The sequence below is a fragment of the Lathamus discolor genome, chromosome Z, assembly GCF_037157495.1.
Source record: "Lathamus discolor isolate bLatDis1 chromosome Z, bLatDis1.hap1, whole genome shotgun sequence".
Taxonomy (NCBI): domain Eukaryota; kingdom Metazoa; phylum Chordata; class Aves; order Psittaciformes; family Psittacidae; genus Lathamus; species Lathamus discolor.
In genome coordinates this window covers 65,327,546-65,354,694 of record NC_088909.1, presented here as the reverse complement: position 1 = coordinate 65,354,694, position 27,149 = coordinate 65,327,546, and positions in this window count along the sequence as shown.

The following is a 27,149-nucleotide window of genomic DNA, read 5'->3' as shown; positions in this document are numbered from 1 at the left end:
GTGCTGTGGTATGGAATACTTCTTTGGTCAGTTTAGGTCAGGTGTCTTGTCTCTGCTTCCTCCCGGCTTCCCCTCCTCCCTGGCAAAGCATGAGGCTCAGAAAGTCCTTGGCCGGACCAAACATTTGAGCAGCAACAAAAAACATCAGCGTTTTCAGCTCTGTTCCCAGGCCAAAAAATGCAAATATAGCACTGCACTAGCTACTAAGAAGGAGAAAAATGACTGCTACTGCTGAACCCAGGACAGAAAGAGAGATTAATTTTCTAGATTTAGAATTAATTGCACATTTTATTTAAACCTTTTGCGTTTCACACAAATTTTGGATTGCTCAGTGTTCTTACTTCTGACACTTTGTGCTACAGGTCCTGACGCTCACTCAAGTTCAGTGTTCAAATAGTGGGTGTCATATGGGAAAGTGGAGGGGAACTGCCCCACTGTGCTTAGGTGTGGTGTAGGCTTCTGCAAGTGTATCAAACCTCTGCCAGTGCAAGTTGAAGATCTGCCAGAGTTAACTGTTGCGCGAGTTTCCTATATAAAGCAAGCCAATATTTTATCACCTCAATAACATTTTCTTTCCACTTAATAATGATGTATGTAAAAGTATCTACTGGGGCCATGCTGCATTAGCAGATTTTCAGATGCTTGTTTTATTTATAGAAGGCCTCAGACTTTCTTGTATAAAAGGAAGGCTAGTCTAAATGGATCTTAAAGGGGAGTTAAGTAGTGTGGGTTTAACTGAGATCTTTTGGAAACGGTGAGGGAAAACAGTGGTCACAAACATCTTTCCAATGTTTTGTGTGTGTTGTTAAGGAGGCAGCATTGTCACTAGGGTGATCTAACAACTGTAACTTTTCTCACACTAGCCATTATCTGCTTAAAGATTCTAATGTACTTAATTGTGGTATCCATTTTAAAAGTTTATTTGATTTTTTATTCTTTTTCCTTTATCTATCTCTTGGTAAATACATCTTGTATTGTGCTTTGAGGCAATTTCAGTTTAAATCAGAATTATTCTGCATTTCGAATTAAACTTGGTAATTGTGTTAGTGAAATCTCTATGAGAATTTATTGTGAGTATGTATCCTAGGATGGGTTGAGAAATAAGAAAAAAATAATCTGAAAAAGCTTGACACAGAATTAAAATGTGCAAACTCTAGTTTTTATTTTACACTTAAAAAATGTAAATCTTACATTTATTATGAATGTTTACTGACATTGTTTCCACTAACATATGATATCAAATTTATTCATCATAGTTTTTGAAAATATTATTCTAGCAAGGCTATTTAGAGTTTCTCTAATTGTAGGAAAGCTGTAACTATGGCCTTAAATAGATTTGATGTCAGAGATTTCTAAATACAGCATGAGTTTCAAAGGTCATGGCTAAATAAAATAATATTTTTATCCCAGAATCCTGCCATGAAACATTAAATACGGCTTAGATTCAAATTTCCGTTACTGAAGCATTGAATGAATCTCTTAGCTAAGATGTTAATTTTAGTTGAGTGTTATATATATAACGTAATTCTGAGGCTATTTGCAGAGTGACAATTAATTTTGTTCTAGTAAGATACAAAACACTAATCACATGATAAAGCTAGACTGTTTTTTCTTATATCTATAGTGAACACTTCCCTACTGTACTCCCTCCATTCCTGCATTTTTACGTGTATCTTGCTTACTTGTGGGAGGAGAACTGGCAGTATGCTGAAGCCATTCACACAGAAGAGCTACTGTGCGGTTTAGAGTGTTTGCTGTAACACAAGGAACCAGGCGCAGTAGACTCCTGCCACCTCTAGGCGATCTCCTAGACACTTGGCGTCATCCGACTAATTTCAAACTGCTTGCTTCATCTCATTTTATCTTTCTATCACCATATGTAATACTCAGAGCTAGCAACTTGTTTCAAAAGATTGTCCTTCCTTCAGTCCTAACACTATGTCTGCTATTATGAAAATAATAATATGCATGTAAATTTTCCTGTTAAATTTTCAAAATTATTTCAATAAACTAAAGGCTACTGAATCATTTTGGAAGCAATTTACTTTGCCATATTCTGTAACAGGTCTGATGCATAAATTATAAAGTCATGCACATAATTTAAGTGTAATGTGTCCTACAGTACCAGGAGTCTTGATATTACTCGTTTAATTTCATAAGCAGAAAATATTTCACTCTTCACCTGGAAGTGTGCATTTCATCAGGAAGGATCTTGATGAATTAGGTGTCAGCAAGTTGGAAGTTAATTTCTGCTAATGACCAACAAATCTGCCATCTAAGTATACAGTGTTATCGATACTATTTAAATCACTACTGTCATCCAGAAAACAATTTTGTATACATAGGATTTCTCTCATTCTAATTTTCTTCGATAGCATGAGAAACAGATATCCTGTCCAAGAATCTTCACTTCTATTGAAGATGTGAAAAGGAAGAAAAAGAAGGGAAAAGCTAAAGAGGAATTTTTGAAGCTGTATCCTCCAGTGACCTCTATGCAGTCACAACTACTGAGTTACGAGTCAATAACAAACATTAATGTAGGCAATCCACAGCTACCAGGATGACAGTTCACAATATTTGCCCATCACATGAGGTTCCAGTTCTTTATTCCATGAGATATAGCACCTACTTACCAGCCAAGCAGGAACAAGTCATACTCGTCAGTTTCCTTCTTTCCCAGTTATGCAGCTTTAATTGTTACAATAATCATAGAATCACAGAATCACAGAATAGTTCAAGTGAGAAGGGTCGTTTAAAGGTCATCTGAATCCACCCCTGCCTAGCAATGAGGGGTGGCATCTTCAGCTAGATCAGGTTACTCAGACACCCATCCAACCTTGAATGTATCCAGGGATACAAGGTCTACTGCCACTTTGGGAAACGGGTGCTTCACAACCCTCATAAAAATAAAAAAGAAAAAACAAAACACAAACACACACACACACACACACCCCATTCCTTACACCTGGTCTAAATTTACTCTCTTTTAGTTTAAACTATTCCTTACCTCTTGTCCTGTTGCAACAGGCCCTATTAAAAAGTCGGTCCCAATCTTTCTTATAAGCCCCTTTTAAGTACTGAAGGGCCCCATAACGTCTCTCCAGAGTCTTCTCTTCTCCAGGCTGAACAGCCCCAGTTCTCTTAGCCTTTCCTCATGGAAGAAGTGTCCCATCCATCCGATCATTTTTGTGCCCTCCTTTGGACCTGCTCCTACAGATCCATGCCTTTCCTGTACTGAGGAATCCAGAGCTGAATGCAGTACTGCAGATGGGGTCCCACCACAGCAGAGTATAGGGACAGAATCTCCTCCTTTGACCTCCTGGCTGTGCTTCTTTTGATGCAGGCTAGGGTAGAGTTTTCCTTCTGGGCTGTGAATGCATGTTGCTTGCTCACGGCTAGTTCTTAAGTCCCCCCAAGTCCTCCACATGGCTGCTCCCAATCAATATATCCCCAGCTTGCATTGATACTGGGGGTTGCCTTGACTCAGGTGCAGGGACCTGCACAGGGCCTTATTGAACCTCATGAGGTTCTGATGAGCCCATTTCTCAAATTTGTCCATGTCCCTCTGGATGACATCCCCTCCCTCAGGCACATCAACCCCACCACTCAACTTCGTGTTACCTGTAAACTTCCTCAGGGTGCACTGAATCCCACTGTCCATGTCATCGATGAACATGTTAAACAGCATGTATCCGAAGGTGGACTCTTGAGTGACACCACTCATCACTGATCTTCCTCTGGGCATTGAACCATTGATCACTAGCCTCTGGATGTGGCTATCCAACCAATTTGTCATCCACATAACAGTACATCTATCAAAACTGTATCTCTAATTTAGGTGCGAAGGATGTTTTGGGGGACCTTGTCAAAGGCCATATTGCTGTACTTAAATATATTAATGTTTGTAAAAAGTGTTTTCAATAAAGTACAGTAATTTATGTAGAAAGCGCTATCTTCTCTGATGGAAGAAATAGCAAAGGAGTTACTTACCAGTCTTACTGATAAAGAAAAAAGGTAAAAAAAGATATTTTAGTTTCAAAATAGATAAAACATATTGCAATAACTAGCTTTACAAAACTTTTTTTTGCTAGACTAGAAATTTTGGAAGGTTTAGTTTTTCTTCACAATGAGTAGTGACTTAGTGTACAGGGAGGAAGAAATAAAATAAAATAAAAAAAAAAAAAGAACAGAACAAAACAAAACAAAAAAAAAACCCTAAAAAAACAGATGTAGGTTAAAAAAATGTTTACTTCCCAGGACATGGGAATGACAAAAATATTTACCAAAGCTCCAAAGAATTAAAAGAGAACGTATTACTCCTGAGTGTGTTTTCTTCCCCCCTACAATACATGCCAGCTAGTTCTGCTGAAGACAGTCAGCAAGCTTAGAGAGCTTAGATATAACTACCCTCTCCCTGAGGAAAAGGCAATTGAAGAGAAAATGCATTCTTTTTAGAACCATAACTTTCTGATGGCCCTTATTCCCCTCAGCCAGTATCCCAGTTTCCAGACACAGACCCACCTAAAGCTGTGCTCCCTGCTATCTTCTCCCACATTCTTCTCCAGGTCTTTCAGATATGATTCTGCACATCCCAGGAGAACCAGACACACTCTGACTTTTCAGAGTATAGAAATGAGCTGTTTACTACTCTTTTGCCCTCCGGTGTTTCTGTCAGTGTTTTATTCCCTCTGCATTCAAGGGCTTCTCTCACACATTATTAACACCAGGAAGTGGAATAAAATACTTAGTTTCCAGAAGAGAAAGCCCCTCTGTTCCACCTTTGTTAGGAGCATGCAGGGTTTTAGCTGTGCTGAAATTATCCTTCTGCTCCAGACCTATCATGCTTAACAGGAAACAACTATTTAGGGGATTCAAAACCTACAGTTCAAAGAGGTCCTCATTTAATGTCTATGGATTTACATGTCTTGAGGCACATAATTTAGCCCAGCTGGCTGTATTTGCATGAGTTCAGGAGGAAAAAAATTAATATGCTCCTGACCAAAAAAAAAAAAGTCATCCTGCTCTTCACTGTAGAAGAACATGCTTTCAGAAATAAAATGAAGAACAGCTTAATGTTTTTTATCGTAGAATATTTATATATTTTCTTAGCCTTATTTTGGGGTTTTTCTCGGCTGAAATTTTATCAACAAAGCATGCCTGTTGCAAATAATTGCAATGATCCTCTGTGATAGGCAATGTTATCAGGCTAACCTGTTGAATAAATCTGAATGGACAGAATTTCCTTTTCAAAAGTTTATAATTCCATTGAATTACAAGAAATTTTCAGTGGAATACTCAGAGGCATTTATGAAAATTTTTTAACCCCATTCTTTCTTTGGCAATACTGCTTAATGCTAAAATCTTTCAGAGGCAGTCTTAGATGAAAAACTATGAAATATAAAACAAATTAAAAATTCAGACAATACTTAACATTATTTTTAGGTCTGCTATCAAACAAACATCTTTAGAATCATCATGTTGAGAATATGATCTGCCTTCAATTTATTTATTTATTAATCTCTGACCAGCTTCATAGTGAATTTGCAAACTTCTAAACATAATTACATTTACCAAGGCAAAATTTCCTTAAAGAAAAAAATGGTTTCTACATGTTATTCTGTCAGACAAATTAGGTATAGGTTGTTACACCGTAAACTGTTCTCTGAGCACCTCATTCATGAACCATGATATGAAAATATCAAGCCTTTTTCAGAGAGAAAAATCATTTGTGCTTTCTCCAACTTGAACTTTGTGCTTAGCTGAGCCTCACAATCTGTTCTTCAGAAATTGTCTATTCTGTATTGATCACTTAGGACTAAAGAAATCAGAGGTAAACCTTTTCTGGGTTGCTTGTTTGTTTTGCTATTCTGACCTTTTTTCCATCATTAAATGTCAGCACTGCAGCTTAACAAGCTGCTTGATGCTGACAGAAGCACAGTATTTCTTGGATTGCACTGTGTAGACTAGGTCCTCAATTCAAAGACAGTTGTCTTGAATACTCGTGGCTCACAACTCTTTCCACAAGCATGGCAGGTATGCTGTAAAGGACAAAAAGTACTGCAGTAGGCACTCATGCACTGCAATCTTCACTACTGTCTGTAATTTTATTAAGATACTATTATATTTTCAGAAGTATTACACAAAGCCACATGAAGATGAGGGCTTTCTAAAAGACATACCTTGTATTTTTAAGGATCAATAATGGCCACAGCAGTTGGAATACTGAAAATACCACTTCTAAAATTATTTCATCCTTCTTAGTTAAGAAGCATCAGTGATACTAAAGTATATACTGATTACTTTATACCTACTTTATTTTCAAATGAGTTTTATATGCTTAAAATCTCTAAACATTTGAGAATTACTAAAAACATTTAACTGACCTACTTTACCAAAGCCTATATTAATGGGGAAAAGAGACTTTTTTCTTCAGCTGAAGCCTAGTTACAATGAAAATCCAAGACAATCATATCAGTCATCAACATAATCCCAAAAGGTGAGATTTTATGTGATGAGCAGACCTCTCTGACATTTTTTCTTCGAGTTTCATAATGCTGCTATTCTTGTAAGCACTTTGTCCTGTAAAAGCAAAACTATAGCAACTAGAACCAGCCAACAGAGACCATGTGGACTCAAGAGACACAAGTAGATAATTCTATTGTTTTAGTTCTGGGGGTAATCCAAGTCATTTCAAAAGCAAAAGGTAATTAAGTCCAATTTAACAACGTTATTGCTAAATTTATATTAAGGATTTGAGACACAAAATTTGGAGCTGGGTTTTGATTTCCATCAAGTTTCAAGCACATTCAAACTGAAAATTCTGATCAGAATACATTGATGGAAAAAAAAAATCAAAATGAACCCAAAGACCAGAAAGCAAAACATGGCAAACATTCAACTAAAACAAGATGCAATAGCACAGATGGATGAAAGGTACGGCAGCACAGCACAGATGGACCAAGTTCTGTTCAATTGCAGGAGGTTAACTCTTAACTTGGATTATTTTTTTTTTTTTTCCAATTAGATTAGTTTATGAAATAATTCCTAATAGGACTGTTCTGATTTCAGTATAATTACAGATTAAAGATGTATGAAACTTTTTTGAATAGATGGTATACTTTTTCAAGTATATGAATAATTTTGGGGGGAAACTTGGAATAAATCCATTCTTAAAAAAGTGGAAAAAACATTATATAAAGACAATTTTTCTGCTGAAACTATTAATGAATTTAGCACGAATTTACACAGAAAGTGCTTAATCCTATGCTCTAATAAGCTTGGACCTGTCCAGTAATAACCTTTTCCTACGTTACTTCTATGTGTCTATGTTCACAGGCAAATCTAGTTCATTAGGAAAAAGAATATTAGAAGATTCTTCAAAACTTGCCAGTTGATAGGAAAATGGAATGATGAAGAAAGAAATCAACTTCCCAAATAGTGAAAGATTATAACATTGGATGTCAAACAGAACAAAAGATTGAAGTAAAAGTTTTAAAGTCATGCACAGTGGCACAATGATCCCTAAATGAATATGCTACAGGAATATAAATTGTGTTGCAATTACAACATTCCTAAAAACTGTGATAGACAATTTAATTACAATGTTATTGAAATACAAATGCTATTGGAAAAGGGATTCACAAATCTGCTTTTAAAAAAACAAAAACAAAACCTCCCCAAAACTTATTAAAGTAAAAGAGCTGCAATAAAAGTGATAATAAAACTTGAAGCTCTCTTTTTTTTTTTATGAATCAAAGTAAATTTTAATCCCTCTGCATTAGTCCTACACTTCAACCAATTCTAATATTGGCAGTAGGAGAGAGTTGTTTGTACAGCATATTTAACAGCTATTGTACATTTGAGTATAAAATAAATCAGCCAAAATAACAGATTCTTACCACACTATTAGTTGTGTAAACTATCTCTCTCATTTTGAACTGTACTCTGTTTAACAGAAACAAATTAAAAAATCTTACCTTTAGATGAATTTAATTTGGATTTATTACCAGTATAAAAGAGCACACCCTGTTTGACACAAGTCTGCTTACTCATTTTTTCAATGCATCTTAATATTAACTTGCAACAAACCCATTCATTCTGTTCCTGAGAATCTTTAAGGTTATCTGAACAGTGTGTTGTATTTGTAACATGGTGAGCCAGCCAGCAACTAATTAGAGACCTAATTCATTTCACAGATAATATATAATAAATCATATTAGAAAGTGGACACTTCCAGAGGTGACAAGCTAATGCATTATCACTGTGTAACCTTAGCCAATACAGGAATGTAATTTAGTTTTTAAAATGATAAATATCTCTATCTGCAAATTCGTACTAATTATCAGCTTAAAAGGTTCTTTCAGGCACTCACCGCTCTTACGTTCTTCTATAATAAATATTATATAAAATTTTAAAGGTGTAGATCGCAGCACTGGATGGGTTGAACCAATTAGAAATGAGACACAAGGTTAATGGTAGAATAAGTCCCCTGATAAAATCATGCTCCTATTGGTTTAGGAAACAAATATACTAACAACAGGTATACTCCACATCACTGTTTTGAATTATTATAGGGTGAAGATTTTGTACATGGGGGTCTCGTATCAAGTTACAAGAAAAAGGAAACCCAATCCCTTAGAGGTAAACCAGGTCATATGATGATGGCTTTATAACTTAAGGGCCTGTTCTTCCCCATCTTATTTAAAAACAGGTTAATTAGATTGTACCTCACAAAGATGTATTCAACTTGCCTGATCTAAAACACTGTGGCTAGAGAGGGATAGAAAGCAAGCAGAGAAGAGTAATAGGTCATAGGAAACATATCCATGTTTCAAGATACATATTCAAAGAAAGAAAGATCATTCAATTACTCACTGAGTCTTTTCTTTTTGCATTTCCGAAAGACGACATAAACCAGAGAATATTTTGGATCAAAGACTGGCAAAATCCAACCCCCAACATTCTGACGTCAATTTTACCATCAACATCTTCAGCATCTGTGCCATGTGTTTGCCATGATTTATTAGCAGATATACTTTGTGCAATTAAATTATGTAACACTTCTAGTGTTGTTTAATTTATCAGCTTCATTGTCCTCTTAGGTTAAAAGCATCTCAGGTAGTAAATCTATAAAATAATTCAAAATGTTTTATATGTAAGTGGGGAGAGGGAATAAGAAGAATTTTTCTATGTAAAAACTGAAGCAGGAAGTAGCATGGTAGCAAAAGTTGAATTAGTGATTTAGAGGAATAACCTGATATAACTTGATGATAAAAGTTATCCATACTGAAGATACTGCAGCGTTTTACTACCTCACTACCTTAGTACTTCTAGTTTTGTGTTCACTGCATTGCTTTTTGGAGTTTGGTCTCTTTCTTCAGCTTTAATCTGAGACTGCCATCAGACAAGTTCTCTCTAGCTACACCGGGTCATTTAGAAAATAATGGATACAGGGATGTGTGTGAAGTGGTATTTTCTGCACCTATTCAAAGTTTTTCAGCACTTTACTGAACCCGTATGTAAAAGAGTTTATAATTTGTAACAGCTGGTGGTACCATGGAAATTTTCGTATAAATGTTATGGAAGGAAGGCCGATCATTAGTCTAATAAATTCAGTTTGAAATACATGCTTATTTTAAATTTAAATATATTCAACTGAATTGCACCTGTTCAGGATGAGCTGAGAATACTGAAAATATCATGTATCTTAAGGAAGATGCAGATTGGGATAAAGTGCTAAGGCTAACCAAGTTTTAAGCATGAGAAACCCTGACTATTTCTTTGTTGCGAAATACTTTACGTTCAAGAATAAGCTAGAGCTGATGATTTCACTGAAGAGCAATCATTGAACAGATATTTGGGGTCATCTGTCAGATAGCACTGTCTGATTGCCAAAACAATGTCTTTGAAACAGAATCACAAAACCTGTCCGTCTTTTACAAAATATCAGAAAGGATGTCATGAGTTCAGCAGTAGCAGTCATTTTTTCTCCTTAGTAGCTGGTGCAGTGCTGTGGTTTTGACTTTCAGCCTGGGAACAGTGCTGATAACGCCGATGTTCTTAGCTGCTGCTCAGTAATGTTTAGTCTGACCAAGGACTTTCTGAGTCTCATGCTCTGCCAGGGAGGAGGGGAAGCCGGGAGGAAGCAGAGACAGGACGCCTGATGCAAACTAGCCAAAGAGGTATTCTGTACCACAGCACATCATGCCCAGGATGTAGAACTGGAGGCAGTTACCAGGAAGGCCTAGTTCACTGCTGGGTGGGGCGAGGTATCCATCAGCAGGTGGTGACCGGTTGTGTTCTCTTCCCTTGTTATTTCCCTTATCATTATTATTATTGGTGGTAGTAGTGGTTTTGTGTTATATCCTGGTTACAGGACTGTTCTTATCTCAACCCGTAAGAGTTACATTCTTTCGATTCTCCTCCCCATCCCTCCGGGAGCAGCGGGAAGGAAGAAAAGTAGGGGAGAGTAGACTGCATGGTTCTGATTTATGGCCTGGGCTTAAACCATGGCAAAGGAGAGGGGAGTAAGGAACTGGAAACAGCTCATATTCAATTTATACTTCTATTTTAAATCAAAGAAAATTGTTTAGTATGTAGATTCCTCAATATGAACTGTGGGCTAACTAAACTAAACTAATTCTGTCATCAGGAATCTTCTTTCATTGTATGAGATCATTATTCATTAAAAAATCTAAACCAAACCAAATCAAATAAAACAAAACAAGTTTTAGCCAGGGTCAGCACCTAGAAAGAAATACCTACATCATTCTGTCAAAATCTCTCATAGAAATTCTTAAGCAAAATTGACAGGTTCTTTAAGAAGTCATGTCTATCTGATCTCACAAACACATTTAGATACGGCCCAGAGATCTTTAGCAGTTAAATGAAAAATGATTTGACCTTTTTGAGGACTACCAAACAACATAAGCTTGATAGATTCTGGGAACATTTCTATACAGTATGGTTCTCTTCTTTCAGTTGAATTTGGCAAAATCAGTTTCAATATATTCACTACTTTACCACAAGCATTTCTTTCGATTTTGCTTTAATTGTCTAGACAGATACTATTCACAATAGTTATTGTAGTGTGGTAACCTTTGGTCTCTTATTTAATACTTGAAAGACTTTTTCTGAAGGAACTGAGATAAGATTTTTTGCTGTGCACTCCTGCTTTCTCATACTGAATTACAGGTTCTTTTAAAGATGATCAAAACAAGTGTATGTAAATGAAGTTTAATTCAGTGACCTGCTTCAGATCTAAGTCATCCTGACCTTATCTACTAATGTTTCCTGACCTGCACTACTCCTTTCCTCACTTTCTTTTTATCATTAATCTGTACCCCTCCCTAGTTTCTTCTTTTACATTCATTGATCTTTCTCCCTACCATTATAAAGGCATTATCACTTGACTGCAATTCTGCTTCTATCCCTCCTCTTAACTCCTATTGCTAGTCTCTTGAAAATAGACACAAGTACTAATCTATGAGTACTAATTTATATCCATTTCCTCAGTTCCATGTCTTTATTCCACAGCTCTGCTTTATTCTAATTGTCCTTACAAAAGGACATGATAACTTTTGTTGATCTTTCAGACAGACATGAAATCATCACTTGTATGATACCCCACTGTCCTTGTACAACTGTATTTTTTCACACTCCTAACCCCCAACAACCCCAGCCTGCCCTCCCCACCCACCCCCCCCCTCCCCATGCCACCCTGGCCCTCATTTTCTTGTTCTCTTCCTCTTCAGGAAAATCTTTCTTCTTCATTTTGCCAGCTGATGTTCCTGAAGTGGAAATTACAACTTCTTTCCTATGTTCACCTATATTCTACTGAGAACTTATTCAGTTCCTAGTGCCTTATATTGTCATGAAGTATGTGGCAGAGAGCTTACTGCAGCTGTAGTTTCTGATCAATCACGCCTGTGAATCTATCATACTCCTTACTTGGGCTCAGCGCTACCAAATTTGAGAAAGTATTTTCTAATTAAATGCCTAACTCGAATTTCCTTCCTAAGATTTTGACAGCAACAGGAAAGGCAGCAACTTTTTCAAATTCTCAGTGAAACTATTCACATCTCCTAAACATTTCACTCTTTCTTGTCTCCATCAGTGTTAATTGCTCTGTAATCTTACCATAATGAAAACAAGACAAGCTTGGACAATTACCTGGACGTTTCTTCCCAGCCATAATAGCTGAAGTACATCAATGCTACTTTGAACTGCTAGATTTTCTTTACACAGGAAATACAAAAAAAAAAAAAAAAGAAAAGAAAAGCTGTAGTGTAGTGCAATAATCGATATATGGAGAAGAAATGTTGTGGTAATGTAAATAATAGCCCCTGCTAATAGTCCCTTCACGCTACTCAAGGGACTTTACTTGCATGTAGATGTAAATACGTAATATATGTATATGTAAATATGTATGCATACCTAGATGAAATAAGGTTTGAATTAAAGATAGAAGTTGAAAGTGAAAAGACCAATATTAAAGTGTGATTACTTGTTAGTAATACACATCATCTTGTTTGAGGTACAAGGAGATCAAGATAGTGGATCCTGGAGAAACCATTCCTGTCATATTTACAAGGCTGTAGGCCCGCTAGGTGTAAATGATTACCAAGACTAACAGAAAGGGAAGTTTTATTAAAATCTTGTCATTAAAATGAACCCTTAGGCTCAGATTCATAACCCACTCACATTTCTATGCAATATATCTTTTCTAACACTTTCACACGGATATCTTCTCTCTGTGACTTGACATTAGCTTCAAACTAAAAGTTACTACTAATGCAGTCTGAAGTTACAAATAAAACCCTACCAAACCTCAAGTTCCCTACATTACAAGGAACACAAACCACTTCAAGACGAATATGCTGGGGTTTTTATACTTTTATTCTCTAAAGAATGAAGGACTTGGCTGATAATTCTGAAATATCTGTTTACACCTGACAAAAGACAGGAAAAATAAGAAAAAAAAAAAAAAAACTTCACTGTATAGGTTAAAACCCTAGTTAGTAGAAAAGCAGATATGCAAAAAAAAAAAAAAAAAAGAAGAAAAAACCCAAACCAAAAACTTGGCTTATTAAATGGTTTCATTTCTGTATGGCATTTGCATTTCGTTCAGGTCAGAGCTGACAAAACAAATTTGCAGTTTTTAAGTGCTGAGTCCCATTCCTCAGGTTATCGCTATCCTCCTGGCTTTGTCACTCTAAACAGAAACTGGGAGAAATGTCCTTCCATATGAATGTTTCTAGTCATTAGAAATTTAATCAAAATAAAATGAACCTCTAGGAATTTACTATAATCCAGAGTCTTGGTAATTAATGCAACCAGAATATTGTAAGCCTCTCACCAATCAAATCTGCCTGAAACCACTTTTTTTTTTTAGCACACAATAATCTTTCGTAGACATTCCCTCATGCTGGGCATGCCACAAACAGTTATCAACTACCTTGTCAGTAGAGAATTTATGTGAGACAAATGTATCCTTTCCCAATAAATCGGTGAGGTTGAATCAGACTCCCTTCTGAGCTTATACCAATGTATGTTCATAGAACCTTTTACTAGACTCACTCATTACACAAATATTTTAGTGGTGAGAAATATGTTACTGTTTATTTTTGCTATTTAAAATAAACCTGATGGATATAGAAAGGATTTGCTACTTCTTACTGCCATCAATCAAAAATCTATGTGAGCTGATATGCTAATTAAAAATTACTTCTGAGTGACTAGTGCTATACTAAGTCAATGGGCATTAGTTTTGTGTAAGACATATATATTAAAGAAAGAATAAACTATCGAGAAAGGTTCTAAATGTTTGATGCAAGTTGGCTAGCAAGGTCTGTTACAAAGAATGGTACCATGCCTGTAGAAAATTAGAATGATCCCTGTCAACAGCTAAGTGATTTAAAACCTCCAAGTTGTTGTCTTTTCCCATCTCCTCCTCCACAGGACATTAATGTCATCATGACAATACAGTACCAGTTGCCACTACTCAGTGTCTCACCTGGCACTTAAGAGAGTAGCCTGAACAAAAGGTTAAGTGCCCAGCTAAGGTTAAAAGTCATAGTTTCTTTTTTGGTTTGTTTGTTGTTTCTTTTTTCCTTTAAGATCTCTTTCACATCCATTATTTGAATATACTCTTGCACTTTCTAAAGAATGTTCAGTGGTTTCTTGCCAGTCAAACAGAAGTTGTGTGAATCTGTGGTCAACTGCCTACTCCGCAATGGGATTGGGATTACAGAAACAAATGGTTATATCATCATTATTCACATCCCCAGTGATTTAAAGTTTTGCTAAAGCAGATACTACTTTAAGCACCAGTAAAATCAATGTGATTCAGTTAATCCAGATTATCACCCTGACACTCATAATGATTTGTGATTCTGCAGATTGCACGCACGGTGAAAAATAAATACAACAGAAGGAATCCCTTTTACAAGTATTTATTTTCTGTTACTGTAATCTTACTAGCCTTTTACATATCTTTGATGAACTGGGGAGACATTCTGAAAAGCATCTTTCAATCAATTTAGAAGTAAGCTTTAAGCACACTCTAGAGGTGTTTGTAAATTATCTTAAAAATATTGCATATACATTGCCTGCTGTTTTAATCAATCAAGCACAGTAGAGTATTTAATAATTCAAAATATAAAAGTATCATACTTTTTTCCATGGTAACCTTTTCGCCTTGAGATGTTACAACATATTACAAGTTTTCAGGGCACAGTTGTAGAAATTGCAGTTGTCTATGTGTGACCGAATTTCATTTTAAAATGTGGGGGATTTCTACCCACACAGTATTAATAAAAATATCCTGGGTTTATTTAATGTTACTCTTATTTTAAGGGCATCTGATTCTGAGTGCAGCAAGCTTACACAAATATTGTTAAAGCTCAAGTCAGGCAGATGTTTTATAGCTGCAATAATGGAGAGTAAACAACTGTCTAAATACAATCCTATTCATGCTACTCCTGCTGCCAAAAGTGAAAAATAAAAAATAGTCACAGGACAGCAGCGTAAAAAATAAAATATTAATAATTTGCATTCTCTTGAGGATCACAGCTTTTAGGTTTTTTCCCCGGTATGATGGTCATCACTGTTAACAGCAATAGAACAGAAGACATACTGTTATCTCTTTCCACTGCAGAACCAAAAGATACATTTAAAACCCATCTCTCGGCTACCTGAAAGATTAAGACAGAAAATATGGGGCAGCAAAGACATGAAGAGCAAGAACAAGCGAGATCTGTATTTATCCAACCACGACAAACCTAGCATTGAGTATTGGTCAAGAGCATAGGATATTTGAAGCTGCAGAATGGTGTCAGAAAGGAATGAAAGAAGGAAGAAAGAGAACATTGGTATAACAGTAGAGCTATCACTGATTAATTAGCAGTAAGAGAGATTTGTCTTCCAGGACATTGTCAGCTATTATACCAAACAGAGAAAGGGATCATTATTACAGGAGGCAAGTGACACCAAGCTTTATTCATGCTTTTTTTTTTTTTTTCTGGTTTAGTTGCTTTTTAATTTGCAGGCCTCATTTTCTTCTTTTAATCTCTTTCTACCCAGACAGCTTCCTAATTGCATCATGGAAGAGACTCATCTTTTTTTTATTGGAAGAAGTCTTGACAGAAAACTCTCTGTCTACAAATCATGGCATCTTTCACACTGTAAACCCCCCCAGCATCAAAAAAACCACCAGCAGCAAAATCTCATACTGGATTAAAAGCAACCTGCCTGGGGAAGAGCTGAAGTCTGAAGCACTGTGCAGCTTCATAGGGATGTAAACTGCCTTTCCCAGCAAAAGTATCAGGTAAGGAAAATACCTAGTAGAAGGCAGATTCTCCTATAAGCCTAACATAAACCATCTAGACCGAGAATGCAGGACAATATATTGACACGATTACCAAATTTTACTGACTTCAATTAAAAATGTGTTTGGCGTTTGATACTAGCAATAAAAATGAAAAACACTCCGAAAATGCAAGCAAAATTCTTCATGTGTGTTTTGACAAATATCAGTAAACTATGGCTACAACCCCACTTGCTGTTCTCAAGATGGAAAAAAAAATGTTCTAAATTTTTATATTTTGTTCAAACCTCCCTCCTCCAAAATCTGACTTCTATGAACCCTGGAAACTCTGGTTTTCCAGACTGTACTGAGTCTCAGGATGTGATGCATAGTTTTTCAGTAAATCTTCACGCTAACTTTCTGTCTACCCTGGAGCATTTTTGCCCATACCACTTTACCTACACTGTTATTTGTGCCAGACTCACTCAAGATTTTATCCTTCTGGTACCATCTCCAGCATTTAATTGCAAAGATGGACCGGAACTTTTTAATTCTTAAAATTCACTGCATGACAAGTAAAGATTCCTGGGCCTTGTCCTAAAAGGCATTATAACAACTTTAGCCTTTCTGTAGTCTCCTAGTACACAAGATTTCTTTCCATTGCAATGTGTACATAGTTAATTTTTTTGCTCCTGGAATGTGTGTTTAAAAAACCATATGGACTCATAACACTGTATTCCTTGAACCCCTTCCTGTATAGCAAGAGAACCATGCTGACTATATCTGAAACCTAGAACAGTAAGTGAGGTTCCACTAAGACTACAGGAAACTGATTTTAAATTACAATCTTACTGCCTTCTTAGTTTATAGCCGACTTGTTGAGATTTTGAAAAGAAAAAAAAAAGATTTTGTTCATTACCTGAGTTATTTCATTATATCAACGAGCCAATGACATTGTTTAAATGCAAAAAAAAAAAAAAAACTCATTAAAAATACCTATTAGCAATGATTAGAGAAATATTGAAATAGTAGTATCTTATGAGTTTTTTGAATTATAGACTAGGTATCTATATTGAGAAACATACTTGAGATACAAATTCTCAGTTGTTCAAGTGGTATGCTAGTGAGCATAAACTCATCTGACATTAACAATCACAAATTAAGGTGACACAAAACAACAACAATATTAATGATGAAGACTTTCGAGTTGATAAATTACTCACTGCTTTGCAAGGTTATATTTTACAACTGGGCAAAACAGTTAAGAGTCATAGAAAAGCTGAAGAGAAAGAGACAATATACAGTTACCAAGAGACAAAATTGGTTTTTCTGGAGGCCAACCTCACCTTAAAAGAAGCAGTTATTCCTGGTTATTTCTTTTATAGAATGCAATCCTTACAAAATCCTAATTACTACATCATGAATGAGTATTGTTTCTTCTATTCAGCCTCTACCTTTATTAACTCATTATAAGGATATTTGTTACAAAACTCATCAGAAACAGCATTCAAGTCAACTTTATAGTAATTAATAAAGTAAATACTATATATAAATATATATACACTTCATTCTGAAAAACTCCACTTTATCTGTGAGTTTAGGGTCTGAGAATTCTTATGCATTAGCCACCTGATTTGAAAAGGTCTGTTGGGATGCTTAATCTCAAAAAAAAATCAACACTAAACTAACAACTCAGATGTAGAAAATCAAAGATACTAATATTATTTCTCTCGCATAAGTGCATATGTACATTATATGCATATGTACACACAAATATAGGCAAATTGTAAAAATAAATAGGCATATATTTATTTAAAGGGGGTATAAGATTAAGAATACCTAAATTACGTTAAAAACAGCATAGAAAATAACAACTTATTTAGAAATGTATAGTTATTATATCAAATTAGTTAAAATTATTCTGATGCAAAATTCTATTACTTTTTGAGGAATGGACATGCAGAAGTAAGGCAAATGAATCAACTCTAATTCTGCCCTAAGAATTTCTCACAATAATTCTGTTACAGTTTTGGAATTTGTGAATTGTCTTATGTAAGATGTCAGTAGTGTTCAAAATGCATTTGCTTTCTTTTTTTTTTCTTTGACATTTAAGAATTGGAGTTTACATGGTTTGTAGGATGTTGTTGAGTCAGCGGCAAACAAGAATCGCCAAAAATTTTATCATGGTAGATGCAGCAGGAACCCTACTAGTAGCAGACAGAGGAGGAGCCAAATCACAGAACTCACTTTTCTGAAGTGTTGGAACTGGGAAAGTTTTCTGAATGCTGCAGTACTTAGCCATGCAACTGGTCACTCATGCTGAGAGAAATGCTTGATCTGTAGAGGTAGGGGGCTTGGAATGACAGAAGGGATATATGAAAGCATGCACCTTTTTAACAAAAAAAAAAAAAAAAAAAGAAGAAGAAGAAATTGGAGATTGGATACTATCAGAGTTTTTTGGAAAAGGTAAGCTTTTAGCCTGCTTCAGTTCCTGTCACATGCTGATCATCAGTGTGTCTACACATTTGTGAATGCAATTCCATCAATATTTTTTTAAATATTCTTACCCGTGAAACTGTATTTTCTCCTGTGTAGATGTACTCAAAATACATGTGTCTTTGTGCTTTGCAATGTTGGAAGCCCTTTGCTGACCAGGCACTTACATGCCACAGATACTAGCACCCCCTAACCCCTGCTGCCATTGCATCCACACGCACACTCTGGCTCAGTCAGGAACTCAGCAGACATTATTGTCACTGTATTTTACCTTACCTTCTGTGAAAACAGTTCTTTGCATTATAGTTTGTGAAGGTCATACTGAGTTAATGAATGAGACGTAAACTTAGATCACAAGCATGCTGCATAGCTGTGGAGAAAGAAATTGCATCTACTGTTATCACAGTGCCAGGGCTCAGCAAGGGTGGAAGACTTCCTGAAACCTGCAGGGCTGACAGACAGGCCTGTCCCACTGCCTCAGCCAGAAGCAGGGAGGCTGAGGAGCAGGAGGAGGTCATGGGGACTGAAATGAAGTCTTGAGCTGCACCTGGGTGTGAGAGCCTCTGGGATGCTGGCAGGGGGAGGTACACCAGTCAGTGTCCTCAGGGCCATGACAGTTTATCAGTCTGTGGGGATGCAAGTACCCAGCTGCTGAACTTTGCAGGTAATATCTGTCCAGTTGAAACCTACCTTATTTACCTTTTTTAAAAGTTTTCTAAAACACTTCCATGTGTACGTATGACCCTAGGTGTAGCCAGCAGGGCTAGGGCAGGGAGTGCTGTACACAGCACTGGTGAGGCTTCACTTCAAATGCTGTGTGCAGTTTTGGGCTCTTCACTACAAGAGAGATAGTGAAGTGCTTGAGCAGGTCCAGAGAAAGAGAATGGAGCTGTGGAAGGGTTTAGAGTACAAGCCTCATGAGAAGCAGATAAGGGAACTTATATGTTAAGGGAACTGTTTAGTCTGGAGAAAAGGAGGCTGAGGGGAGACCTTATTGCTCTCTACAACTACCTGAGAGGAGGTTGTAGTGAGGTGGGTGTTGGTCACTTCTCCCAATTTACAAGGGATAGGACAAGAAGTAATGGCCTCAAGTTGCTCCAGGGGAGGTTTAGATTGGCTATAAGGAAAAATTTCTCCACTGAAACGGTTATCAAGCATTGGAATAGGCTCCCCAGGGAAGAGGTAGAGTCACTGTTGATGGTATTTGAAAGACACATTAATGTAGTGCTTAGGGACATGGCTTAGAGGTGAACATGGGAGGTATACAGTTGTACTTGATGAGTTTAAGAGTCTTTTTCAACCTAACTGATTCTATGATTCTACTCTTGTTATTAGAAGCCCTTTGGTTTTGGTTTCTAGGAGAAAAGATAACCGTATTCCTAACTGAGACAAGTCAATATATGTCAGATAAGCCTAAAGTTTTAAAACAGAGAAACAATTGAAAAACCTTACTGTTCTTCTTAGCTGGTCAATACTGTGGAAAATTTTCCATGCCTGGGTATTAGAATAATGGCAGAATAAGATTCTTGCTATTATATTACAGGCCTTATCTGCAAACAGAAATACAAGTATGCAAATCCTTCCTTGTCAAGTGCTCAGCCTAGAGGAGGAGGAGCAGGATCCTCTGATACTAATTCTACAGAAGCACATATTTGTTAGTACCACATAAGCAATTTGTGGTAAAATAGAGGAATGAACACTTCTCAGCTGAGTGTAAAAAACCTATATAAGAAATACTGGACAATTAATTAAAAAAAGAATATAAAACACTTCATTTTGTGAAAGCTTTGATGATTGTGCAAAAGTCACTACTTCTGCTTTAAATAGTGAAGTGTAATCATGAAACTATATCAAGCAGGAAAACTTTTGGGGCATTTGACAAATTCTCCTTTTACTTAAACTGAAAGAGCTTATCAAGTTTTTTGGTAATTGGTAACTAAAAAATGAAAAACCAACAAGCAAGGAAACAAGAATGTTGAGAAGCAGCTACCATTGATTTGGAAAATCAAAACACAAGTCTGTTACCTTACCAGTTTCACACTGATTTGTTCTAACACTCTTTCTCCATCTCTGACATAAACACAATTTTAAAAAATAGGAGACTGACCAAAACTAGAATGCTTAAAAGCTGTTTTGGCAACAAAACACAACCTCTGTTTAGCATGGAGTTGTTTTGAATACTTTCTTCTTCACTGTCAATTAAATCACCAAAATTTTCAGAGATTTTTTTTTTTTTAATTATGCTGACATACATACAGATCTTCAACAGGAATGAACTCGCTGAGCTCTGTAACAGTTTGCTCAGTGTCCAGTCTTCCAGTATACCTAACTCCAGAATTTAAGCCTATTATGATAAAGTAAATAAACTAGTTTTTAATGCAGGTCTCTCTTATGCTTCTTCAACTACTGTACCTAAGATGGCATATTTCTGCTTTCATTTGTAAATTTTGTTCTATTGTTTGATAAACTGCCTATACTTCCACCGTTTTCTCACTAAGCTCTGATAAACATGGATCTTTTACTCCCCTTAGCTAACAGGGCATGAAAGCTGGAAAAAAAAGCTAACCAATAAGCACAAAATGGAGTGATGTGCAACCTTGAACTGTCTAAGCTAGAAGTGACCTAAAATCAAAAAAGATGTCCCTAAAGAATCAAGTAGGGAAGGCTTCAGACCTGCAAGGTGAGCGATGAGAAAATAACTGAATCTGGCCAAGAAAGGCAATAGGTATATGTCATATGGGACCCACTTCTGGAGCAGAGCTACGAAGACCTGTTTGCCTCTGGGAAAGAGCGAATGAGGAAGAACTTTCAGGTGGACTGTCCTCACTAGAAACTACTACTACTTATTAATTGAAATAAAATATTTAAACCACCATATTTTAAAGACTTTACAACGGCTCCTTTTTTTTGCCACTTTAAAAATTTTTCTTTATTTAGCTCTACATTAAGTCTAGCATAAATATCTACAAGCACTGAAGTATATCCAGCATATTCTTGCAAACCATGATAAGCCTGGTGATCTGCTACTATGCTATATCTCTTTTTCGTTGGAGAGCAGGTGGAGATTTATTCATTGATGATGGAATGAGCCTCTCTGAATGGCTGCGGTTTTTCTTCTTATGCATAGAGGACAGGAAAGTGCAACTTATTGACCAAAAATTGCTACTTTTTTTCTGTTTCTGATGTTCTTTGGAAAGAGCTTGCAGTACTATGTTATGGTGAAGAGCATAACATAGGTGCTCTGTTTTTTATGGGGAGTTTATGCATTTAATCATGAGTTGCATGGATTGCATGGATATCTGGAACGCACCTAACCCTTGGAATATATGGCCCTTTATGTATAAAGAATTGTATGGGCATGGTCTCTTAACAACCATGATCAATAATTTGTCCATCTCTGAGCAATAAGGGTGACCAGATGATCTTCAGAGGTGCTTTATAATCAAAATTATTTCATGATTCTCTCATACAGGCATACGAGCATGCATCTTGCAATAAATGCAGAAGCTTTATCCTTCAGAATTTACAAGGCAATAGATACTGTAATGATGATCACACTGTAAGTAGGTAGAATAGCAGAAATGACAGAAGTAGAGATGATGATAACACATTGAATAATCAAGGATGCAATTTACACAAATCTTTCCAATTCACAAATCATATGTGGAAGACCTAATGAGATTAGAAAAAAAAGAGCTTCTGGAATTCGGAAATGCACAGTACAGAACTGAAGTCTTTCTGAGGTGAGACATGAGACACTGTGTGTTAAAGAGGGTTAATTCTGTGAACTGCAGGCTATGTAAGTCTCTAATCCTGTAATTGGTAATATGGAGAAATCCTACTTTATTGACTGCAAAACCACAGTCTGCAAGAGTATAATAAAGGTTGTCTGTGTACCTGTTTTCCTTTTTCCTTTGATATAAAAGATGCAGAGGGACTCATCATGCGTTAAAGATTTGTACGCTATTGTGCTTCAGTATCCAACATAGAATCATAGAATCATAGAATAGTTAGGGTTGGAAAGGACCTCAAGATCATCTAGTTCCAACCCCCCTGTCATGGACAGGGACACCTCACACTAAACCATCCCACACAAGGCTTCATCTAACCTGGCCTTGAACACCGCCAGTGATGGAGCACGCACAACCTCCCTGGGCAACCCATTCCAGTGTCTCACCACCCTAACAGGAAAGAATTTCTTCCTTATATCCAATTTAAACTTCCCCCATTTAAATTTTAACCCGTTACCCCTTGTCCTGTCACTACAGTCCCTGACGAAGAGTCCATCCCCAGCATCCCTATAGGCCCCCTTCAGATACTGGAAGGCTGCTATTAGGTCCCCACGCAGCCTTCTCTTCTCTGGGCTGAACAGCCCCAACTTCCTCAGCCTGTCTTCATACGGGAGGTGCTCCAGTCCCCTGATCATCCTCGTGGCCCTCCTCTGGACTTGTTCCAACAACTCCATGTCCTTTTTATGTTGAGGACACCAGAACTGCACACAATACTCCAGGTGAGGTCTCACAAGAGCAGAATAGAGAGGCAGGATCACCTCCTTCGACCTGCTGGTCACACTCCTTTTGATGCAGCCCAGGATACGGTTGGCTTTCTGGGCTGTGAGCGCACACTGCCAGCTCATGTTCATTTTCTCATCGACCAGCACCCCCAAGTCCTTCTCAGCAGGGCAGCTCTGAATCTCTTCTTTGCTCAGTCTGTAGCTGTGCCTGGGATTGCTCCGACCCAGGTGTAGGACCTTGCACTTGGCATGGCTGAACTTCATAAGGTTGGCATCAGCCCACCTCACAAGCGTGTCAAGGTCCCTCTGGATGGCATCCCTTCCCTCTAGCATATCAACCGGACCACACAGCTTGGTGTCATCGGCAAACTTGCTGAGGGTGCACTCAATCCCACTGTCCATGTCAGCCAGGCTGGCCATTATGCTGCAGGTATTATAACCTACCAGTCTGGGACTCAAGTGTTAAGTCTTAAATATAGTCACTCACACTCTAAAAAAAAAAAAAAAAAAGCTTTTCATACAGCACATAGTGCTTCACAAGTTGAAAAAATCTAAAAAGTCTTCTGTAATAATTCTATTAGATATCTCTGTGAATGCAATTATTTTTTTTTTTCCTTAGCTTAAGAGGCTAGGAGAAGAGATGGAGATTAAATACATTGAATCATATGTAGGGCCAAGAATTGGAGTTTTCTGTGTGTCCTGTAGATTTCTGCTGCTATAGCATAAAAGTGAATTTCAGCAGGACAGCACTCATCAGTATACAAAGAGTGCAGTTGGATCTATTTCAGAGAGCACTTCATACAGAGAATAAAGTGCATTTTGAAGTAATATTCAAGCATTATAAAACAATCCTCCAGCTATTACTGGTTAACTGTGCAATTTCTATTAATAGTTTTGAGTGGGAAATTTGGCAAATGTTCTTTATTTACTTTAGCATTCTAAGAGGATTTAAAGTAAATCTGAAATTACAAAAATGGTGTCAGCAGAGAAATATACACCAGAGGAAAATTCAGTGATCTGCTTAAAGCATAGTTTAAAATCCTTTTATTGTGATTTTTTTTTTTTTTTTTTTTATCACTCCTACACTGACCAACAAGGATTTGAAATAGAACCATGAAAATAGCATATGGATAAATGCAGGAATTCTAAGCTTACATCAAGGTAGTAGAAATTCCTTTGATCTATCCCCAGGAATTTGGGTTAAAACCAAAGTTTGTTCTTCATTCCACACCCCAGTTATACTTAAGAAAAGTCAAAGTGCTTGCATACTATTTTCTCCTTTGTTCATGTATCTGTTTGCTCACTTTTCCAATTTTTGTTGTTGCTGCTTTTTCTTCAGAAGAATGCAGCTATACTGGTTTCTCTGTGTTACTTTTCATTAATGAAGATACAATGTTTAGGTCAGTTCAGCATCCTCTTATAAATCTTAGTTTTATTTTTGTGACAGAGTGTAGATTGTCTATAAACAAAGTGCTAGAAATGCCTTCACCCACTGCCAAATGGAGGCCAGAGCTGTCTCTCCTCATTGGGGACAAGAAAGCTATAATAGCTCAAAGATGAAGTACATTTCTTGAAAAGAGCTGAGAGACACATGGCTATAATTCTTCATCTAGACAATGTTAACAAGCCTAAGGATTACCTACAGAGCTAAATAATCAGAACATTTGACTTAGGGAAAGAAAATTTATATTACTTCTTCAGTGTTTTACAACTTTTCATTAGCCTTGTAACTATAACTGTATGAGAGAGTAGTATGAAAACAAAAACAAAAAGAATGAAACTCAAGCAAAATACAGAGTAAAAAAGAGGATTGACTTTCCTTGTATTAAAGGAAATGTTACGATGATGACCATAATTTATGTATCTTCTAATAAACTCTTATTTGCTACTGCTTCTGGCAACATAGAAAATTAAATGCACAAATTAGAAACTAAGGCTAATTTGACCTACATTGATTAAGAGAACAGTTCATGCTTGGTCTAAAAAGTACCTGCATTAGGTAGTAATCCAAACCAACAATTAATTTTATTTGTTAGGAATGTGGAAAAAAATAATAAATTGTAATGGGTAAAAAAAGGCAAGGCATGGATAAATGTTCTCTCCTCAGGTGAAACCAGGAAATTTTGGCACATTTTAACTGTCTTCAACAAACAGGTAAATGAAACCACAGTATTTTATCTGAAAAAAGATTAGAGAATACTTATCTTTTTCACTTCCTTGCTACAAGAAGATGGCAGCACCTTAAATCATCATGACATTTTGCACCCTCTGTGGCTAAAAGCTTTTCTGAAGACAATGTTGAGCTGCAAAATCTATGTGCAAGTCTCAGATATCTGATTAGACCAGACCTTGTGTTAGGTCCATATCCATATAAGAGAGTTTGAGTTTTTGTTTTCCCTAGCAGCCAGTGCATTAAAAGGAGTAAATATATTCAATATCTATTAACTAAAGAAGTAGCTAGTAATTTGCATGCTTAGGTTAATGAATCATCTATATTGGGAAAAGAGCCTGATTAAATTGAGAAGTTTTTGTCTACCTATATTTGGGCAACTACTGGAAATTTAACCTGCCATCAACATGTGCTTCTTAATCAAAATTATGTCCAAGCAGTGTTTAATTTTTATATTTGCAAATATGTATTGTATAGATTCATTTAAACTTTGAGAAATATTAGGGCATCAAAGGAAAAAGAAAAATACTTTCTCTGAAAAATACAGGAGGACAGGCTGTCATAGCTTAGATAATAAAGCAAGCATTTCAGTGTTTAATTACAACTGAACTGATTCTATTTTAGGATTAACGAGATCATTTTGTATGTGGTCTTGAAATTTCCTGATTTTTTTAAAGAAAAAAACATCCTAACCAGTCTGTTATCCATATAAGTCCAGAATATTCAGTAAAGATAGTAGATTAGGAAGCAGAGGTGCATTGATATGTTATTAAATAGGAATTATTATTTGGACACAAGACTCTGGAGACTACTGACTTCTGAGCAGCTGCGAGCCTACAGAAAGGTGAAAAAAAAAAAAAGGAAAAAGTAGTTGTCTGCTGGGAAACAGTAGAGGAGTTTCTTATGGAAAGAAAGCTGCCTGGAGACAGCTGTGTCTTAAGTTGTTTTTACTTTAACCTTCAAGAAAGAGAGCTTGGCCTTGATTCTCTCTGACCCTAAGGAAAGTAAAAAAACAAAGATTTATTTTGTGTTAACTTTGAGACAAGGAGGTTTGGAAAACCCTTTTTGCAGACCTTGAAACGAAAAAGAAAATGAAGAAGGGATTGTTTGACACCAGAGATGTGAACAGAGCTATAGGAGTAGGTTTAAGTTCCAAACAGACTGTTAAATTTTCCTCTGAGGCTGCAGAATAAAATTTAGTTTTAATGTTGTTTTCTATTTTTGTTTTAGTTTTCTTTCATTGGCACGCCATCTGTTCTCCATGTCCACATCCTTTACACTATGGATCTGTATGCTAAGAACTTGTTTCTTCACACAGTGTCTGCTGCAATTTCATGTTATTATTTGTATAAAACTGATATTCTACCAACAAAGAGAAATTTAAAAAATAGCTGGTAATTCTACACATACATAATTACAAATTACCTTTTTTGATGAGTAATCCATTATTCCATTCCTTCATATTCATATATTCACGTCATCCATTTTATAATAATTTAATAGAAGACAGTATTCACACAAAGCCTCCAAAGAATGCACTTACTGCACAGAGAAAGAAGTGTCAGCATCAATTTATTCAATATGAATTTATATGCACTTACTGTGCAAATTAAACACAGTATTTCAAAGCACATATAAAAAACTATTTACTTAAGAAAAGAGAATGGTTTTAATAAGGCTGTATCAAGCAGACAATAACCTCTTGTCTCCACAGGTTTTGGGGTTTAAAAGAGTAGCTTAAAAAAAGGAGGTGGGATAGGGGTGAATCAGAATCATAGAACTGTTAGGGTTAGAAAGGACCTTAAGATCATCTACTTCCAACCTCACTGCTATGGGTAGGGACCCCTCACACTAGACCATATCTCCCAAGACTCCTATCTGGCCTTGAGCACAGCCAAAGATGGAGCATTTACCACTTCTTTGGGCAACCTGTTCCAGTGCTTCACTACCCTCCCAGAAAAGAACTTCCTCCTTATATCTAACCTGAACTTCTCTTGTTGAAGTTTAATTCCCCCTTGTCGTATAGTTAAATTCCTGATGAAAAGTCCCTCTTCAGAATCCTTGTAGGCTCCCTTCAGATACTGGAAGGCTGCTATGAGGTCTCCACACAGCCTTCTCTTCTCCAGGCTGAACAGCCCCACCTTTCTCAGCCTGTCTTCATATGG